This window comes from Giraffa tippelskirchi, chromosome 8 (assembly GCF_054371585.1).
Source record: "Giraffa tippelskirchi isolate mGirTip1 chromosome 8, T2T-mGirTip1v1.2.pri, whole genome shotgun sequence".
In the NCBI taxonomy this organism is placed as follows: Eukaryota; Metazoa; Chordata; class Mammalia; order Artiodactyla; family Giraffidae; genus Giraffa; species Giraffa tippelskirchi.
Window position 1 is genome coordinate 139277084 of NC_137282.1, and position 17727 is coordinate 139294810.

The following is a 17727-nucleotide window of genomic DNA, read 5'->3' on the forward strand; positions in this document are numbered from 1 at the left end:
TAGAGACTATGCACAGACTGCAAATATTATATTTTGTATATAATTGCATTATAAATATTATATTTGGGGAAATGTCCATATGTTTCTTACTGTGCTTTCTTTTCCTATTTTCAGTCTGCTTTTTGGAACTTTCAGAGCACTTGTAGAACTAAGTTTTAATGAAGATTTAGATTAAGGATAGAAAAGAGTATGTTGCCGTGCATGCAAGATGAGGGAAAGCATGCAAAACATCCTCCTCTCCTTTGACAGTGAAACAGAGTTTCTGTTGTCAACAGGATTAAGTATTTCTCTTAAGGCATATGTTTTTGGATGCCTTAGGGATACATTCTCACCTCAATGTGATAGAGTAGCTTCTACTTTTACTAGAGGAAGATATTTTTGTACATCAAAGGGATTTGAGATTGCTTTTTCAATTTTAATTCTTTCTCACCACTTTTGATTGCCACTATGTGGATAGTAAACTATGCCTTGCTATTTTTAGATTATTATCTCAGAGAAGGCACACAAGGATGTCTTTATAAATACCTGTAACCAGTAACAATAGAGTAGCTGATTATTCATTCTTGGTTAGAACCTCACCAGACTCTGCCCCAAAATACTTTCCTAAAAGACAATATAAATGTTCCTCGTAATTCAGGTTCTATCCTACGTCAACTTCATCTCCTCCTTGAAATGCCCTTTTGCAACTGCCAGCACAGTTTCTTTCCCTATGTTATTTGTCCATATTACACACTGGTGCCCATTAAATTAGTGGTGCTTTGAGGGTGGGGAGTGGTACCCTGAAGCACCTTCATATTCACTGAATATGTGAGTCTGTCAGAGAAGGAAAGTATGTATTGATGAATAAGCTAGATCCTGTGAAGTTTAGTAGGTGGTATCAGCTGGGTTTTATTTTATTCTCATGAGCTCTTTAACCCCCCTGAGTCTCCCCTCCCCCCACACATGGTAGAGGGGCCTCCTTGAGAGGGGTCATCGTGTCCCTCCACTGTTGTTTCCCACAGAACTGGACACTCAGTTGTTGCTTAGTACATAGTCACTGAATGTAATTGAGTTGAGTTCAGTGGGTAGGAAATAACAAAGATTTATTTGAATCAGGCTTCATTCATTTGGAATTGAAATACCAGTCCTCAGAGTCACAAATCTCATCCTGATCACCTCACTAACTGGGACAACTCGCACTACAAAAATCCAGGGATGGCTGCTGAACTCATTTTCATTTTATGAACGAAATTTAAGCAGTCAAGAAAAGAGAGAGACTCTAGGCATTTCTGTTGTTCATTCACACCATCAGCATGTGCTGGCTGGAACTGACCTGAGAGGGGTTGAGTTGGTTGGGTTTCATGGCCATTGTCACCCCTTTCCAGAGTACAGTTATTTTCTGACCTGTGACTGGGGATGCAGGTGTTTTGATGTGGGTTTCCAGCACACACCCAGAAGTAGAGGAAGCTCTCAGCATCTGGGGAGCAGAACATGGTATCTTCTACCGATAAAGACATGAGTTTGAATCATAGATCCAGTACTTATGTTTATTAGCTGAACGTCTTAGATAAATCACATAAATGCTCTGAATCACAGTTGCCTCATTTCTCGAATGGGAATCAATGTGTACTTCCCAGCCTTCTGAGAACACTTATTCATGTACACAGAGGATACAAAAACAGCGAAGACAGTACTGGTGTTGAACATTGGTGAAGCATTTGTACTTCCACTGTGGAATTAGAGGGATGGTGGACTAGCATCTAACCAGAAGTACCTGCTATCATGGTATCTGATATCCCACAAGGAGAAATTCATCCCTTTCTTGTTAATTACTTCTTGCCATGACAATGCCAGGTATTTGTGTAGCACCTTAGAGTTTATGAAGCATTTTAATAGACACTATCTTACTCTATTATTTTTATACCAATGAAATAATAAGAAATTTATTCCTCCTACTTTGTAGAAGACCATATATTTGGAAATTTATGAAGCTAGGAAACCTCACTTGTACTCCAGAGTTCTTTTCCTCTGTGTTCTTCTCAAGTCCTCTATTATGAGAGGAGATCTAGAAAGAGGCTAGTTCCCAAAGAATGGTGGGTCACTGGGATTCTGGGAGGGGTGAGAATCCTCGAAGCCAGGGTCTTCAGCCTGAACACGTGTATGTCTTTAGACCGGATAGTCTTTGCTGGAGGGGCTGTTCTGTGCACTTTATGATACTTAGCAGTGTTCTTGCCTTTACCTTTTAGATACCAATAACACCTCTCAACTGGGACCACAGAGAATGCCTCTAGATGTTGTCAAATATCTCTTAGGAAGAGGAGGCAAGATCATTCTGTTTGACAACCAGTGTGCCAGAGAGAGATAAAAAAATAAACTGCACATATTTTATAGTTATCATCAGGGCCAGATCTAAGCAGAAGTCCTGGAACCAAAGCAGTTTTTATTTTTCACAGATATAGGTACAACCCTCCTTCTTAAGAAGAGTTTAGTTGGTACTGAAAGCTGGAGAATACTGTGGGGCTTGTAAGACACTGGTCCCTGAGGAAGAGATACGGCTGGTCTCATAGGGAGAAATCTTCTGTTAATATTGCAAGGCATAAGCCCAAGTAAGATTATTCATTGAAAATAAAGAGGAAGAATTGTCCAGTGAAATGTACCAGGGTGAACTAATCATACATGTTGTCTTTTATAGTGTGCTCTGTGACAGCTACGGATGGTGCCACTATCTGTTTCTGACTCTTGAATACCTTGAAGCCTTTCTTGCTATCAGAAGCACTCTGCTTTAATACTCAGAAGGGTGAAATGTGGGAGCATACAAGCTGTAAGTCTGGAGATGTAAGATTTGCCTTTTTGGGGCACTTGTCTCTATTGAGTAACCTTAAACAAGGAACTTCACCCCCTTGGATCTATATCTGAAAAAGAGATTAATTTCGATATCTCCAAGCTTTAAATTTGTATAGTTTTCCTACTCTTACGACCACACCTAAATCACTACTAATACTGTCAGCTAGTATGAATGTAAGATTATACTGCCTTGCACATCACCAGAAGTAATATGGTAATATTGGTGGTATCATTCTTATAAAGTTTAAAAAAAATATCCTAATGAAGCAGATTAAGGCTACTTACAATATATGCATCCTTGGGCTTAGGAAGACTAGGGAGGAAATGATCTACTTGGATATGAGAAATGAAGTAGCCAGGGCATTGAAATCCGTAACTCACCATGGTTAATGAATCTTCCTCTCCCTAGCCCAATACCCCAGGCAAAAGATTGGCATTGGTACCTATTAAATAAGAGCTAGGAGAAAAGGAATTACAGTCAAAACCCTCTTAAGACATTTTCAAAGGAGCAGCCATTAAAACTTCTAAACCAGGGAATCATCCTTGGAGAGAAATGGAAAATCGCAGGTACGGTGCCATGCAAATGTGGCCACTTAATAAATAGTAGTGGATGAGGAGGCTGATAAGAATAAATGCATGCTGCAGGGAGAAATGGGAAGCAGGAACCTCTAAGGAGTGGTTAATTATTTAACAAATTGTGAATTTGTACTAGAGGAAATGTCATCTGACCTGAAGATGGAGATTCTTACTGGACTGATTTCTCTCACTTTAGATTTGGGCTTCAGTGGTCGTTATGGTCACATAGATGTAAGGGGCACATTTTCTGTTTTTGCAGGGAGGGATCATCACTTTCACAGTCAGATCCACTCTTTGAAATGGAAAGGCCCAAAATTCCTTTTCTCATCTGTGACTATTTCTTTAATGGACACCAGTCCCTCTAGCCCTTACCTCAGCGAAAGCGACAGTGAAGACATGCAGACAAGCAACAGTTAAATTACTGACTTACTGAATTTATTGATTAAGGAAATGCTGATAGGTGGTGCCACAAAAGAAAGTTGCATTTTTAAAGTAAATATTGTGGTAATAGCAAAACTGTCTCTCAAAAGAATTTAGAATTGGTCACATTCCTTTAGGAACCTTTACTCCCCTTTCAATGGAACCATACATATGGGCGAATACTGGCATTTTTGGCCATAACATGCCCTTTGGTCAACAGGAATCCATTTAATCCCTCCTGTCCAAAGTCCCATCAGCTACTGCATCTATCTTCACATCCAGCTTCTAGACATCTGGTTATGATATGATGATTCAAGAACCACAAAGGCAAATTATCCAAACACCATCTCCATTTAATGTAAAATGGAGCAGAAGGGACAGGTTAATTGGAATATAGGGTCTGTCACAGGCTATCTCTCCAAGAAGCAGACTCTAAGATAGGGATTACTATTAGCAATTTACCTAGGAAGTGCTTTTGGAGCCTACATGTAGAGGGGAAAGGAAGAAAGCACAGTCCTCAGCCAATCCCATGATGAAGGTAGGGTGGCTCTGCAGAAGCACCCTAAGTTAGGATGAAGGGCCTGGACCCCTATACCCTAGGTTGACCAGCTGCTGGATTTGGATACCTCTGGATAGGGGCATGCTCTTGCACCAAGTGTGAGGCAACTCTCAGCTATAGCTGAAACAGTTATCGAAATGTGCTGTCTGAGAATTGGATTTATACTTCCAGGAGCTGGGGAATTTAACCCTTCAGTTCTGCCATGGGATCTGGGAGGTGCGTCAGTGTGACTACAGCAAACTACGCTTCAGGAAAGGGAGAGGTACGGTAGTCCTGGGTCTGTAACAGCACTGGGGATCCTGGGAGTTTTTCCCCTCAAAGGGGGAGAAGTTAATCAGTGAGATCTCTGGAAGGAACTTCTTTACATTTTCCCCCATGGTCCTGTGCTCTAGGGGAGTTTTGTCTTGTTTATTATCTTCCATGTTTATTATCTTCCTTGTTCATATCTGAAGCAGTAAGTGGTGTAGAGTCTTCCCTCCTTGGGGCCGTGCATACTTTATTGGGAGAGGGCAGTAAAAGGATCATGTTAAATCTTGAGCAGGGAGATACTTTTAAGATCTAAGTTAGGAGTTTCTTTGGGAATGTAGTTCCTTAAAAACTTGATAGACTTCTGATCTGTTTGTTCCTAATCAGATCCGTGATTCCAGAAATCATACCCAAATTTCTTGTCTGGACATCATTCCCAAAGACATTTATTTGCTTTACTCTCATACATCTTTTTCTTTCAATTTGATGCTGGTTACTTTGAAAGTATGGCTTTCGGTGGGAAGGCCAACCCTTTGCTCAAGGCTGTATATCAAGGAGCCTTAGTCAAAAGCATTATCAATCTTACTTTTGTACTTCTTGGGATCTAGAAAAAGTCAGTTTTTCTGAAGCTTTAAAATCTTGAATTTTGTTCTCTATTTCTTCACAGCCAGATTTCTCATGAGCTCATCTCTTTCTTGAAATACCTTGTAGAATCTAGTCAACAGCAGCCAATACACACTATCACTATCACTGTTTTCGTCCAGTTACCTCACATAGGGTTGGCAGTCCATAATAAGTATTCTCCTTCTCGTATTATTTCATGGATCAGTGTTACCAAAACAGCTTACTACTGTACAATATAGATCAATAGTCTGCTATATCTGTTTCTTTGCCTTATATATTATATATCTGAGATATTTGTTGTTGCAGCATCCCTCTTCAAGCTACCAGTTTCTGTGTTTGTCATTAGGTTTGCCACTATAACAAACAACCCTCAAATCTCAGTGGCCCAACATTGTGAAAGTCTCTTTCCCACTCACATCATACCCAGTGTATGTCAGGTGGTTCTCTTTCAAGCCCTGATTCCAGACTTGTGAATCGGTCCCCTTCCATCTTCTGATGCCACCCTCTTCAACATAAGGCATTTAAGATTTTCTAACAGGAAAAAGAAAAGAAGGATGGAGCATGAGGGCTTTGAGAAGTGGGTATTAAGCTCGAAAATTTCAACCATCACTTCTGCTCACATTCTGCTTTCTATGACTCAGCCAAATGCTTCTTTTAACTGTGAGGAGGCTTGTAAATATATTTCAGTGTATGTATAGCATGAGAAGCAGAAATAGAGTTGATGGACAGCCATCTTTTGCTTCAGATGGATTGGAACAAGAATTTTTTTTAAAAAATTGTGAAGGACCTTGGTATTACACCATTATGGAAATTAGACAATAACATTGAAAAATGATTAAGGGATGTGACTGGAATAAAGGGAAAAATTAAAGGTGGGTGGTGCTATTCAAGAGAGGAGAATCCAGCAATGCAAAGTGAGAAGCGATATTCAGAGAGGTATTGAAGAGTCTTAGGAGAGAGTGAATTTCTAGAAGCCAAAGAAGGAGAAATTTTCTAGAAATCTTAAATGTCAAATACTGGAGTGATCAAAATGATGATCAGTGAAAGGGCAAATAATGCCAAATGCTAGAAAGGTGGGATATAGCTAGAATTTTGATGCACACACTTTGGGAAACTGTTTCAACTAATGATGAAAAAGAAGTGCATTTGTATGTGATCCAAAAGACATGCTTGGCTATTAATAGCAACACTTTGTGATAGCCAAGAACTGGAAATGATTCAGATGCTCATCAGCAGTGGCATGGTTAAGTAAGTTATAGTATATTCATTCATTAGAATATGATATTGTAATAAAAGTAAGCATTATGGATAAATCTCACAAACAGTGTTGCCCAAAAGAAGCCAGACACAAAAATATTTTCTACTTATATAAAATTTCAAACAGGTAGACCCAATCTATGAGATTAGCAATTAGAATAGTGGCTATCCATGGTTGACAGATGTGACAGGGTAATGGTTACATGGTATATAATAGAATAATAACTCCTTCAAAGTATCTGAGATCTGTGAATACATTACTTTACATGGCTAAAAGGATTTGGGGTTGAGATTGAGAGGTTAGATTAGTCTAGATTGTATATTTGTATACTTTGTATTTGAGTGAGTGAGTGAAGTCGCTCAGTCGTGTCCGACTCTTTGCGACCCCATGGACTATAGCCTACCAGGCTCCTCCGTCCATAGGATTCTCCAGGCAAGAATACTGGAGTGGGTTGCCATTTCCTTCTCCAGGGGATCTTCCCGACCCAGGGATCGAACCCGGGTCTCCTGCATTGGAGGCAGACGCTTTAACCTCTGAGCCACCAGGGAAGTCATTTTGTACATTTATATATTTACATATTTATATATATTTACATATAAATACAAATATATAAATAAATATAAGTGCAAATATATTAATACACATACATATATCTGTATATGTATTTATATATTTCTAAAGTATGTGTATATACATGCTATACTTTACTAAAAATTTTATATTAAGGAAAGGTTTGAAAGGAGAATTATCCTTGAATTTGACAGTTAGATAGTCATTTATAACCCTAAATTGAAAGTAGTTTCAGTAGATTGGTAGCAGTAGGAGCCAGACTATAATGACTTTCTCTTTAAAAACTTATCAATTATTGGGGGGAAATGTCATGGTTTTAATTGGGAGGTGGGATACATTGATAGAATTATGGGAAGAGTTCTGTTTAGGCTGAGAGAGCCCTCAATTTTTTAGGCTGAAGGAAAGAAACTAGAGAAGTTGTAGGAGAGAATGAGCAAATAAGAAAGAGATGAAAGTCTGTATTAGTTCCTTTTCTTTTCCCCCAGTAAGCAAGAGGAGAACTGACTATTTATCAACACATAAAGAACATCCGGAGATTTTATGCATATGGAAAGGTTAGGGTCCTTTTTGCTACTCCTTTAGGGTATGCAGACTAAGTTGTTCTGTGCATATTTGTGTCAGCTAGCTGTTGCTGTGAGACAGAATACCGCAAATTTAGTCACTTACTCTGATTATGATTTGTTTAGCTCCTGAGTTTATAGGGCAGTTGGGTGGTTCTGTCATCTAGGTTGGCTTGGTTGATCTCTGCTGGGCTTTCTCATTTATCTGCCATCAGCTAAGGAGTCAGCTGGTCTAAGAGGGCCCCGGGAGAGTTTATTTGTCTCCATTCCACACTCTTTTGTATCCATCAGCAGGCTTGCTTAGCTTATCTCATGGGAGAGCCAGGGTTTCAGGAGCAAGCAGAGCTATATGAGACGTCGTGAGGCCTAGACTTGTAACTGTCACCCCGTCCCTTCTACCTCATTCCTCCGGGCAAATCATGTCACAAGACAAGTCTGAATTCAAGCTGTTGAGAAATAAATTTAACCTCTTAATGGGAAGGGCTACAGAATCACATCGCAAGAGGCATAGATACAGGGAAAGAAATAATTCATGCCATTTTTGCAATCAATGTTCTTTTTTTTTTGGCCACACCACATAGTTTGTGGGATCTTCATTCCCCAACCAGGGATTGAACCTGTGTCCCCTGCAGTAGAAACACAGAGTCCTAACCACTGGAACCCCAGGGAACTCCCTAAAATATTCCTTCCAAGCCATGGAGTGATGGCCAAAGATAGCATTTGAGGGATACGTTTCTGTGTTGATTTAACTTTAGCTTTGTTGTTACTCTGACTTCATTTTTCAGGGGCTGCCTTCTACTCCATTAGGACAGACTCCTTTGGCCCCTGGACTGTCAAAATTTAGAAGAGCTAGTGATAGAGTATTTGATTTTCTGAGGTTTCCAGAAATTACTGACCCGATGTTCCATAAGATCATGACATTGTACCTCTCTCAGTTTTGAGGGAGGGAAATTTTGTTCATTAGTAGCTGAGATATGTAGTAAATACAGTATTCAGGTTTAGATTTATCAGAAGATAATTCAAATTATCTCACTTAACAGATTCCGGATCTGATTAAATTCACTGAAAATCTGGATCAAATATTAGCTTTTCTATTACAGGGATATCAAATTTCGGATATGCTTCATTATGACTTAACTTCTTGGCACATGCTAAAAAGCACACCAGTGATCTAGTAAAAATGAATGTGAAACAGATCACAAACCAGGCTTTGGGTCAAAACGTCCCCACCTCCTTGCCACCTTCTCATTCTATTTTTTTTCCAAATAGGATATACCCCATATTGATATTCAGTACAGATACTGAGCATGCAATTTATTATGTCAAACTGAAAAATGCCTGTGGTAATACAGGTTTTATAGCTGTGGTTTTCTCCAACTCAAATTGCTTTGAGTATCTATGTATCGGCAGAAAGTTCGAAGTAGGATGGATACAGAAACCATGAGTGGACACCTTTAGAAACTACAAAGCAGCAACCAGAAAGCCTTTTAGCTGTAAGTCAGCAGACTTTTATGTCAAGCTTGGCTGACTAATTATTGCTTATAATTTGCATTAGGATTAATTAACTAATTAGAGAGGAATGTCTGAAGGCAAAGTTATGGCTCTGCTTGTCAAGCTGAGGACTTTAATTATTCTGATATTTTTAATTATAATCAGCTGCTGAATGAGTATTACATTGTCAGCTACTATCGCTGAAATTAGATTGGGCCACGGAACTGGAGGAGTGATGGCTCATCACTCTTCCTCCTATAGCAAGGGAAAGGTATGATCCAGTCACTGGTAGGAATAAAAACTTCTAACAGCATCAGTCTTTAAAACTGTACATAGATCTGGATAAGCCACTGCAATTCAGGTTGGTTTGCCAAATCAAGATGGAAGAAGAGACTTCTAAGCAAAATGAGGACATCTGCCTTGTGCCAATGTCTGATTGTAGCTGGCAAGGAGTCTTGAGAGCTGATCCTACTGATGCACTGGACTTAGCCAACTTGACTGTCTCTTGTGAATCATGGTATCAGCTTCTCAGACTTCTTTGTAAATTGTTGGATGGAAATTTGAGTTTGTTTGACTTTCTTCTTTTCCTCTGAATGGCCAATTAGGAGACTCAGTGTTCCTATCCTAGAGACTGCTTTGACTGTTCCAAAGAAAATTACTAAATAAATGCAACTAGTGCAGAGTATATACTCTGTAAAACATTATGGAATGAACTGCAATATGCTGATATATAATACACAGAAACTAGCAAATGTGAACTAGCCCAACAGCTAATTTTACAAGATATCTGGCAATTTCTGCATAAATATAAGAAATAAAAATCAGATCCTTTATCTTAGATGTTATAGTTAAACAATGGTGAGAAACACAGTGGGAAAAAATGCCTCCAAAGAAATCACTGAAAGATGAAAGATGATAGCTTTTTCTTGGTGGTTGAAGAGCTGAAAACTCTTCATATAATCACAACAAAGAAACTCTAAACTTAAGGGATGTTAAAGGTTCCGAATGACTTACAGATTGGCAAAGGTCTTCAGATTTAATGTCCAGGCGCAACACAAATGTTGGGCTGATTTCTTTTCTTTTTTAAAGATGCCCAGGAGTGATTTCAAAGATCCTCAATCACACAGACACTCCATGAAAATCAGCAGTGTTTTCTTCGAGAATGTGGTTTGGAAATGAGGTCAGACTATTAGCCCTTCATTATAGCAAAAATGCTCTGCATTTAGCAGTTTTCCACCTTTGTACAGAGGGGAGAAAATAAGAGGACATGGCCATTCACAAAATCTTAGCCTAGTAAGAGCTGGAAGAGATCTGTAGCATTTAGGAGCATGGATGTCTCTTTTTATTTATTTAACAAACACTTGTATATCCTTTAACTTGTGCCTGGTACTGTTTTCAAACTCTTGCAAATGAAGAAGTGCCCTTATTGCTGAAGCCCAGAAGCTAAGGGATTTACCCAGGGTGACAGAACCAGCATGTGGTAGTGCTGGGAACTGAGCCTCAGCTCAAAAGGTGGTACCCATCATGGCTATGATATGCTGATTTACTTGGTGTGACTTGAATCCTGACCTCTCTTAATTCTCTGTGTTCTCATCTGTCAGTGGGGAAAAATAATACTACTTTTATCATGGAGTTGTTGAGAGGATTCAGTGAGGTAGGGCATTTCTCACAGATCCCAATGAGAGCACATGCTTTGTATATATGCTGTTTAGGTGAATATAGGTCCAAGTTCCCAGTTTTATACTCTGAGGAACCAAGGATCTGAAGTTAAGTGACTTGCCCAAAGTCAACAGGTATATCTCAGCTAAGAGAGGAATGTTTGGTACCCAAGTTCTTTCTAATGATGGCATCATGCTTTTAGAATGATTGATTTGTCTCCCAACTTGTTCAGGACTTTCCCAATTTTAGCATTGCCAGTGCTGTTTCAGGAGGTCTCTCCAATCCCCTCAGAAACTCAATAGCTTGTTTCTCATATAATTGTCCTCTGCAGCAAACAGGCCATCTTGCCTTGGTCCTTGACTTCTTGGTGAAAATTTCCCTCCAACTTTTAATCCCTTTGCACCAAACATAGGTGAGAAAGCTCTAGTATCAGAGCATGCAAATCTTTCTGCTACTTTGAAAAAGATGGAATTGGCTGATTTTACCAATCAGTGCTTTATCAAGTGTTCACATGCACACACACGGTATCATAGGAAGTATAGCATCTCCTGTATATAAGAATACTTAACGCTTTAATATATACTGCTTTACATTTTCCAAGCACTTTCAGACCCAGTATCTCATTTGGCCTTGTTTGGTCTTTGCAATGTTCGGTCTACATTTTTCAGGTGAGGAAAGGGGGATTCAGTTATGACTTGCTTAAATTCACAAAACTGGGCCTCTTACTCAAAGACTAGTGCTGTTTTTGCTACCCTGTATTTAGTATGTGATAGGATTTTATAATAAGAGATAATTGTGCTCACTCAATCCGGACACAGGACAAGAATAGGGCACTTCAGTTAGTTCAGTTGCTCAGTTAGGTCTGACTCTTTGCAACCCCATGGACTGCAGCACACCAAGCTTCCCTGTTCATCACCAACTCCTAAAGCTTGCTCAAACTCATGTCCATTGAGTCAGTGATGTTATCCAACCATCTCGTCCTCTGTTGTCCCCTTCTCCTCCTGCCTTCAATCTTCCCAGCATCAGGGTCTTTTCCAAGGAGTTAGTTCTTCACATCAGGTGGCCAAAGTATTGGAGTTTCAGCTTCAGTATCAGTCCTTCCAATGAATATTCAGGACTGATTTCCTTTAGGATTGACTGATTTGATCTCCTTGCAGTCCAAGGGACTCTCAAGAGTCTTCTCCAACACTACAGTTCAAAAACATCAATTCTTTGGCACGCAGCTTTCTTTATGGTCCAACTCTCACATCCTTACATGACTACTGGAAAAACATAGCTTTGACTAGATGGACCTTTGTTGGCAAAGTAATGTCTCTGCTTTTTAATATGCTGTCTGGGTTGGTCATAGGTTACTGTCATAGCTTTTTCTTCCAAGGAGCAAGTGCCTCTTAATTTCATGGCTGCAGTCATCATCTGCAGTGATTTTGAAGCCCAAGAAAATAAAGTCTGTTACTGTTTCCATTGTTTTCCCATCTATTTGCCATGAAGTGATGGTACCGGATGCCATGATCTTAGTTTTTTGGATGTTCAGTTTTAAGCCAGCTTTTTCACTCTCCTCTTGCACTTTCATTAAGAGGCTCTTTAGTTCCTCTTCACTTTCTACCAAAAGTATGGTACCATCTGCATGTCTGACGTTATTGATACCTCAGTGCAAAATTTAAGCAGTCAGCAAAAAAAAACCTCATTAACTGAGATAAATAATATTCTTATTTAATCTTTGAGAAATAAAAATGTATACCAAAAACCATGATGAACAAAATATACACCTTAAAAAAAACAGAATTGGATATCATATAGAAAAATTAATCTAGACATAGACCTTATATCTATCAAAAAAATTAACTCAAAATGGATCAGAGACTGAAATGTAAAACACAAAACAATATCAAGAAAATTAGATGAGAAACCGTAGACTGGGAGAAAATATTTGCAGAAGACATATGTGATAAAGAACTGTTATTCAAAATATACAAAGAACTCTTAAAACAGTAAGAAAACAACAACCTGATGAAAAATGGGCCAAAGACTTTAACAGATATTTCACCAAAGAAGATATACAAATGGCAAAGAGGTATATGAATGATGCTGACATTATATGCCATCAGAGAAATGCAAAATTAAAATAATAATGAAATAACATTACACACCTGTTACAATGGCCAAAATCCGGAATGCTAACAACATCAGCAATGTATATACCTATCTATCTATACATATATATATGTATATATTTTTCTTTTTTAAAAAATTATTTATTTTTAATCGGTGGAAAATTGCTGTACAACATTGTTTAGGTTTCAGCCATATGCATACACACACAGACACAACATGAATCAGTCATAATTAAATATATATATATTCCCTCCCTCCTAAGTCTCCCTCCCCTCCCTCCATTCCCACTCCTCTAGGTCATCAGAGAACACCAGGCTGGGCTTCCTGTGTTATTTAGCAACTTCCTACTATCTATTGTACACGTTATAGCGTTTATACGTCAATGTTATTTTCTCAGTTTGTCCCACTCTCACCATCCCCCACTGTGTCCACAAGTCCATTCTCTACTAAGTTCATCAGTAGCATTTTTCTAGATTCCATATATATGTGTTAAGATATATGTATATAATTTTTAAGATTATGTGCCCTTATAGATTATTACAAGATATTGCTCCCTGTGCTATACAGTAAGACTTTGTTGGTTATCTGTTTTCTATCAAGTAGAAAATAGATAACCATAGAAAATTGATAACTTTTAGATTACTACAAGATATCAAGTATAGTTTCCTGTGCTATACAGCAAGTCTTTGTTGGTTACCTGTTTTCTATACAGTAGTGTGTATACGTTAATCCTAGTCTCCTAATTTATCCCTGCTACCCTTTCTGCTTTGGTAATGATAAATTTACTCACTATGTCTGTGAGTCTATTTCTGTTTTGTAAATGAGCTTGTTTGTATCATCTCCTCTCTTGTCAGTACTTTTTACGAGTTATAAGAACCCATCTGATTTCTCAGTCATAAATGGGTAATTCTCCAGAAGCTGGACCTCCTAGAAAATGTGTTGCCTGCTGACTGTAGGCTCTGCAGACACAGCTCGCCCAGCACAGCAGGTCTGTGAGGATGGCCCATGGAGCTGGAGTGGCGGCTGGCCCTTTCAGAGGCATGATCTGTTGCCAGAACTACAGGACAGCACTTGTAGGGCCGAGGTTTGGGGGACTGGGAGGGTCATCATGAAGGTGGTGGCAGCAGCTTCTCTGGATGCAGGTTCTCTCAGATGTTTATGATTTGGAGCCTGCTTTGCAGAGAAACCTTCTGCTCCCAAAGGAAGTCATGTCCTCACCAGCAGGGGCTGGCCTGACTGTTCTTGATTAGAGACCATCTGTGGTGAGTATTTGAAGTAAATGTCTCTGGAAAAAGTGTACACGTGTATGCTCTGGTATGCTATTTGCATCACACTGGCTCCTTGGCAAAATACGTTTTAAAAATCTCAAGCCGGCTGCCTTTTTTTCCTCCTTCCTCACCGCTCAGCATTCTTGTGCTTGAAAGGGCTTTCATCTACAAGGCCGCCTCTTCCTGTCACTCCCCCACCCCTTAGGAATCAAAAGCCACTTCGTCAAGCTCAGGCATCAAAATGAACAAAACAATGAGATTTGTTCAATGAAACATTGAACAATGAGTGTTCAATGACTAGTGCAGGTTTACTGCCCATGTTGTAGTTATGGATACAAGTGTGGCATACCTGTAATTTTTTTCTAATAGCAGCAGGCAGATCAGCCTTTTTAAAATTTTATCATTCATCAAAGTAGAGCAGAAACAAAGATAGGGCAGAAAAACTTAGAGATACTTCCACCTGAGGGGAAAAACAGGTTCTTCATTCCCAGAGCACCAAGAAAAGGAAAATACCAGTGTGGGGTTTTTTTAGAGGGAAAAAGCAGATAACTGTATGGAAGACGAACACACACACGTGCACACACATGCTCATCACCTCGGCACAAAGGACACTAAACAGAGACAGTGGTTCCCCACACTTGTATGAGGAGAATACTGAGTATCTTGGAAGGAAGATCTCATACCCCTTTTGACCTCTTTATTGTCCCTGCAAAAGAAATGCTTTTCACTCCAGGACCACCTCTATTATTAGACATGGCTGTGGAAGGAAATGTTCCACAAGAGTAAATATTTTAGAAAATGGGTGTTTTTAAGGACCCCCAGACAATACATTGTTCCTTTGGCTACCAAGTGGGCTGACTGCCTGATAAGGCTCTACAAGTCACGATCGGTTATCATCCTGTGAGGCACCACCAGGCTCTGTTTATATGTTGAGTTTATTGCTAATATGCTAAGTAGCCCCAGACTCGGCTTTTTCATCCAGTGCCTTGTGTTAATTTCAATAGATTTTATATCCTCCTTGTTGACAACTATCGTTGTTGTCAACATTTCATCGCTGTCAAATTGTATCTTGTCTCCAGAGGTCTTCCTGGCAGGCTCAAATATCTCTTCTGATTTATTCTTTTCATCTACTGGGGGCAGCTAGTATATCAGGGTGCCAAGACTTTTAGATTTCTTCTAAAATGAGGCTCCAAGAAAGTGCTTATAGATCACATTGTAAGCTTAGGTCATGAGTTTAAGCTCAAACTACCTGCTCACTATGTTCTGGTAGCTGAGCTTGCTAGGGAGCAGAGCTTCAGGTATGTAGAACATCTTACTGTAAAGTTGTTTTTACACAGGTCATTTCTCCAACATCATCGTAAACCCCAGTGTGGTTGCGACACCTTACAAGATTCTGAATGCGTGCACTGCCCCAAGTGGAGCCTTATACAGAGTTGAACTTTAATAAACCATGTGTTAAATGGACTTTCTGAGCCTCAGTTTCCTCATTTACAATGCAACAAATGTCTCCATGAACAGTTCCCTGGAGAAGAGGGACTAATAAAAATAAGATAATTCTAGTATATATACCTGTGACACTATAGGATGATGGATCTCCTGTTCTTTCTAAGGTTATATCAGTCCTAATACTTGGTGCTAAAATAGTCATTCTTTTTCAAAATGATGATGACAATAGGTGACTCTAAAAATGTCTTTTCTATATTGATATACTGCAATGGCATCCTATATCAGTACCTCAACTGAAATGAAAGAAAACTATTATTCATTTGCAAAAATCTGTTAAAAGCACTGAACTAGAGCAAAATCCAATCATAACATTCTATACATTTATAAATATGTTTTAAAAAAATAAATTGAACTGTATCAACCTCAGTGATATACTGATATGATAGATTTTGTAAATAAATAGGTTTAAGAAAGATTAAATTCCTCTAGGCACAGTCCCTCATTCATACTTAAAGCCAGTGAATTTCTAGAGGAATGGAGTTTACTTACTTCAGTTGATGTTGTAAAAGTTTTCTGCACTTTTCAGGTTTTTCCTTTAGTTCCTCACAAAGGCAGAAAACAGGCCAGAGCAATTGGCCATCTGACTCTGGAGGACAGGTCTGAAAGTTTAAGTCTAAACATTCTTCCTTCACATCCAGCTTACCCCACTTCCCCCAACATCCCATTCCCCATGTCAGCTGCTGGTTCAGAAGTAGGTGAAGAAAAAGATAAAAGAAGGGATGTTATTTTAACTGTTCGAGTGTCTGCAAATACTCTTGCTTCAAACTCTCTTCCAGACACTTTGCACACTGAAATGCCCTTAGTATGTAACTCGGCTCTGCTGTGTGAGGCTCAGTGACCGTTGACACGTGTCACATAGGAAGCTCTTGGTCGGAGAGGCATACTCTGAGGTGGGGCTGAATCACCCCACAAAGATGAGTCGTTTCTTCCCAGTGTTCTCTTCTGCTCTGGCAAGAACAGGGACCATGCTTGTCTCTGAAGATGCAGGAAGGAAAACACTCCATCTTGTCTCCTCTACTTTCTAGGCTGCAGTTTACTTAGAATTGCTCACTGAACCAGCAAATTCAGTGATAGGGCTGGCAAAATGGCTGCCCTCTTTCCCTTCAGAAGAGTGTGAAGAAGGAAACTAAGCAGTAAAGGTGGCTGTGGAACGGAGTGACCACAGGAGGGGCCACTGCTGATGAGGGAACTCAGGAGAGGTGCCTGGAACATTATCCCTTTCAGAGTTGTCTAGGCTGAGTACTCAGCAAGCACCCGAGTCCTCTGGAACACAGGCTGTGTCATTCTTAGGGAACATTTCCCTGGGTTAATTTTCTTTCACGATCTTTTCAACCCTTCATTTAAAGAGCTATGTAGTCTTGACATTCATTCATTTACTTATTCAATAGATATAAATTTGGTATTGAATGTGTGCTGTGTGAGATTCTAGGAATTCAGATATAAACTTCTGCCCTTGAGTAACCCATAGTCTGACAGGACCCAGAGAGGAATGAATACCCAAAAATACTACAGTAGACTAAAGGGTCACCAAGGCTCCCACACTGTGCTCCAAGCATGGGCTTGGTGTGTGTGTGTGTGTGTGCACACACACGCATGCAGTGAGAGACTCTTCTGGTGAGAGGGAGAAACAAGCATGGAAGATGTTACCAGGGAGGCAACCATGGAATTAGATATCACAGAAGTATGGGACTTCATGCATCAAGAAAGGTGGGATGGAAGTTGAGAATAGGGAGAACCACATGTATGGAGATGTGGAAGTATGGGCACATTTGTAACTGGATAGATGAGGATGGCTGGAATATTGGCTTGGGTTTGCTTAAGTTCTTGGGAGATGATACTGGAAAGGGGACAGTTAAGTCCCTATAGAGTTCCACAGGTTTTCATTCCCACGAAAAAGAGATGATGGATTCCTGATGCCCATTTCTGTTTTAGCTCCTGCTCTTCATCTGAAGCACAAAGGAACAGGAGGAAACCTGTGGGCCATGGGTTATGTATGTCAAGGTCAGCCCCTGAGCTGGTAGTTTTGTATGTTATCTTAATCAGTCTTCACAAAAA

At 39.6% G+C, this 17727-nt stretch overlaps 1 long non-coding RNA gene and 1 other non-coding gene across 2 annotated transcripts in view; one reads left to right on the top strand and one right to left on the bottom strand.

Moving 5' to 3' along the window:
• LOC145518736 (uncharacterized) overlaps positions 1 to 14195 on the top strand; it is a 208489-nt gene extending 194294 nt beyond the window's left edge. Inside the window, exons 6-7 of the long non-coding RNA XR_014063237.1 lie at positions 2672 to 2800; positions 13753 to 14195. This is a non-coding gene — a long non-coding RNA (uncharacterized LOC145518736). The remainder of the gene's footprint in view (positions 1 to 2671; positions 2801 to 13752) is intronic.
• On the bottom strand, positions 6983 to 7054 carry TRNAW-CCA (transfer RNA tryptophan (anticodon CCA)). Its single transcript has one exon. It is a non-coding gene; the product is annotated as a tRNA-Trp (tRNA).
• Positions 14196 to 17727: the final 3532 nt, after the last annotated feature.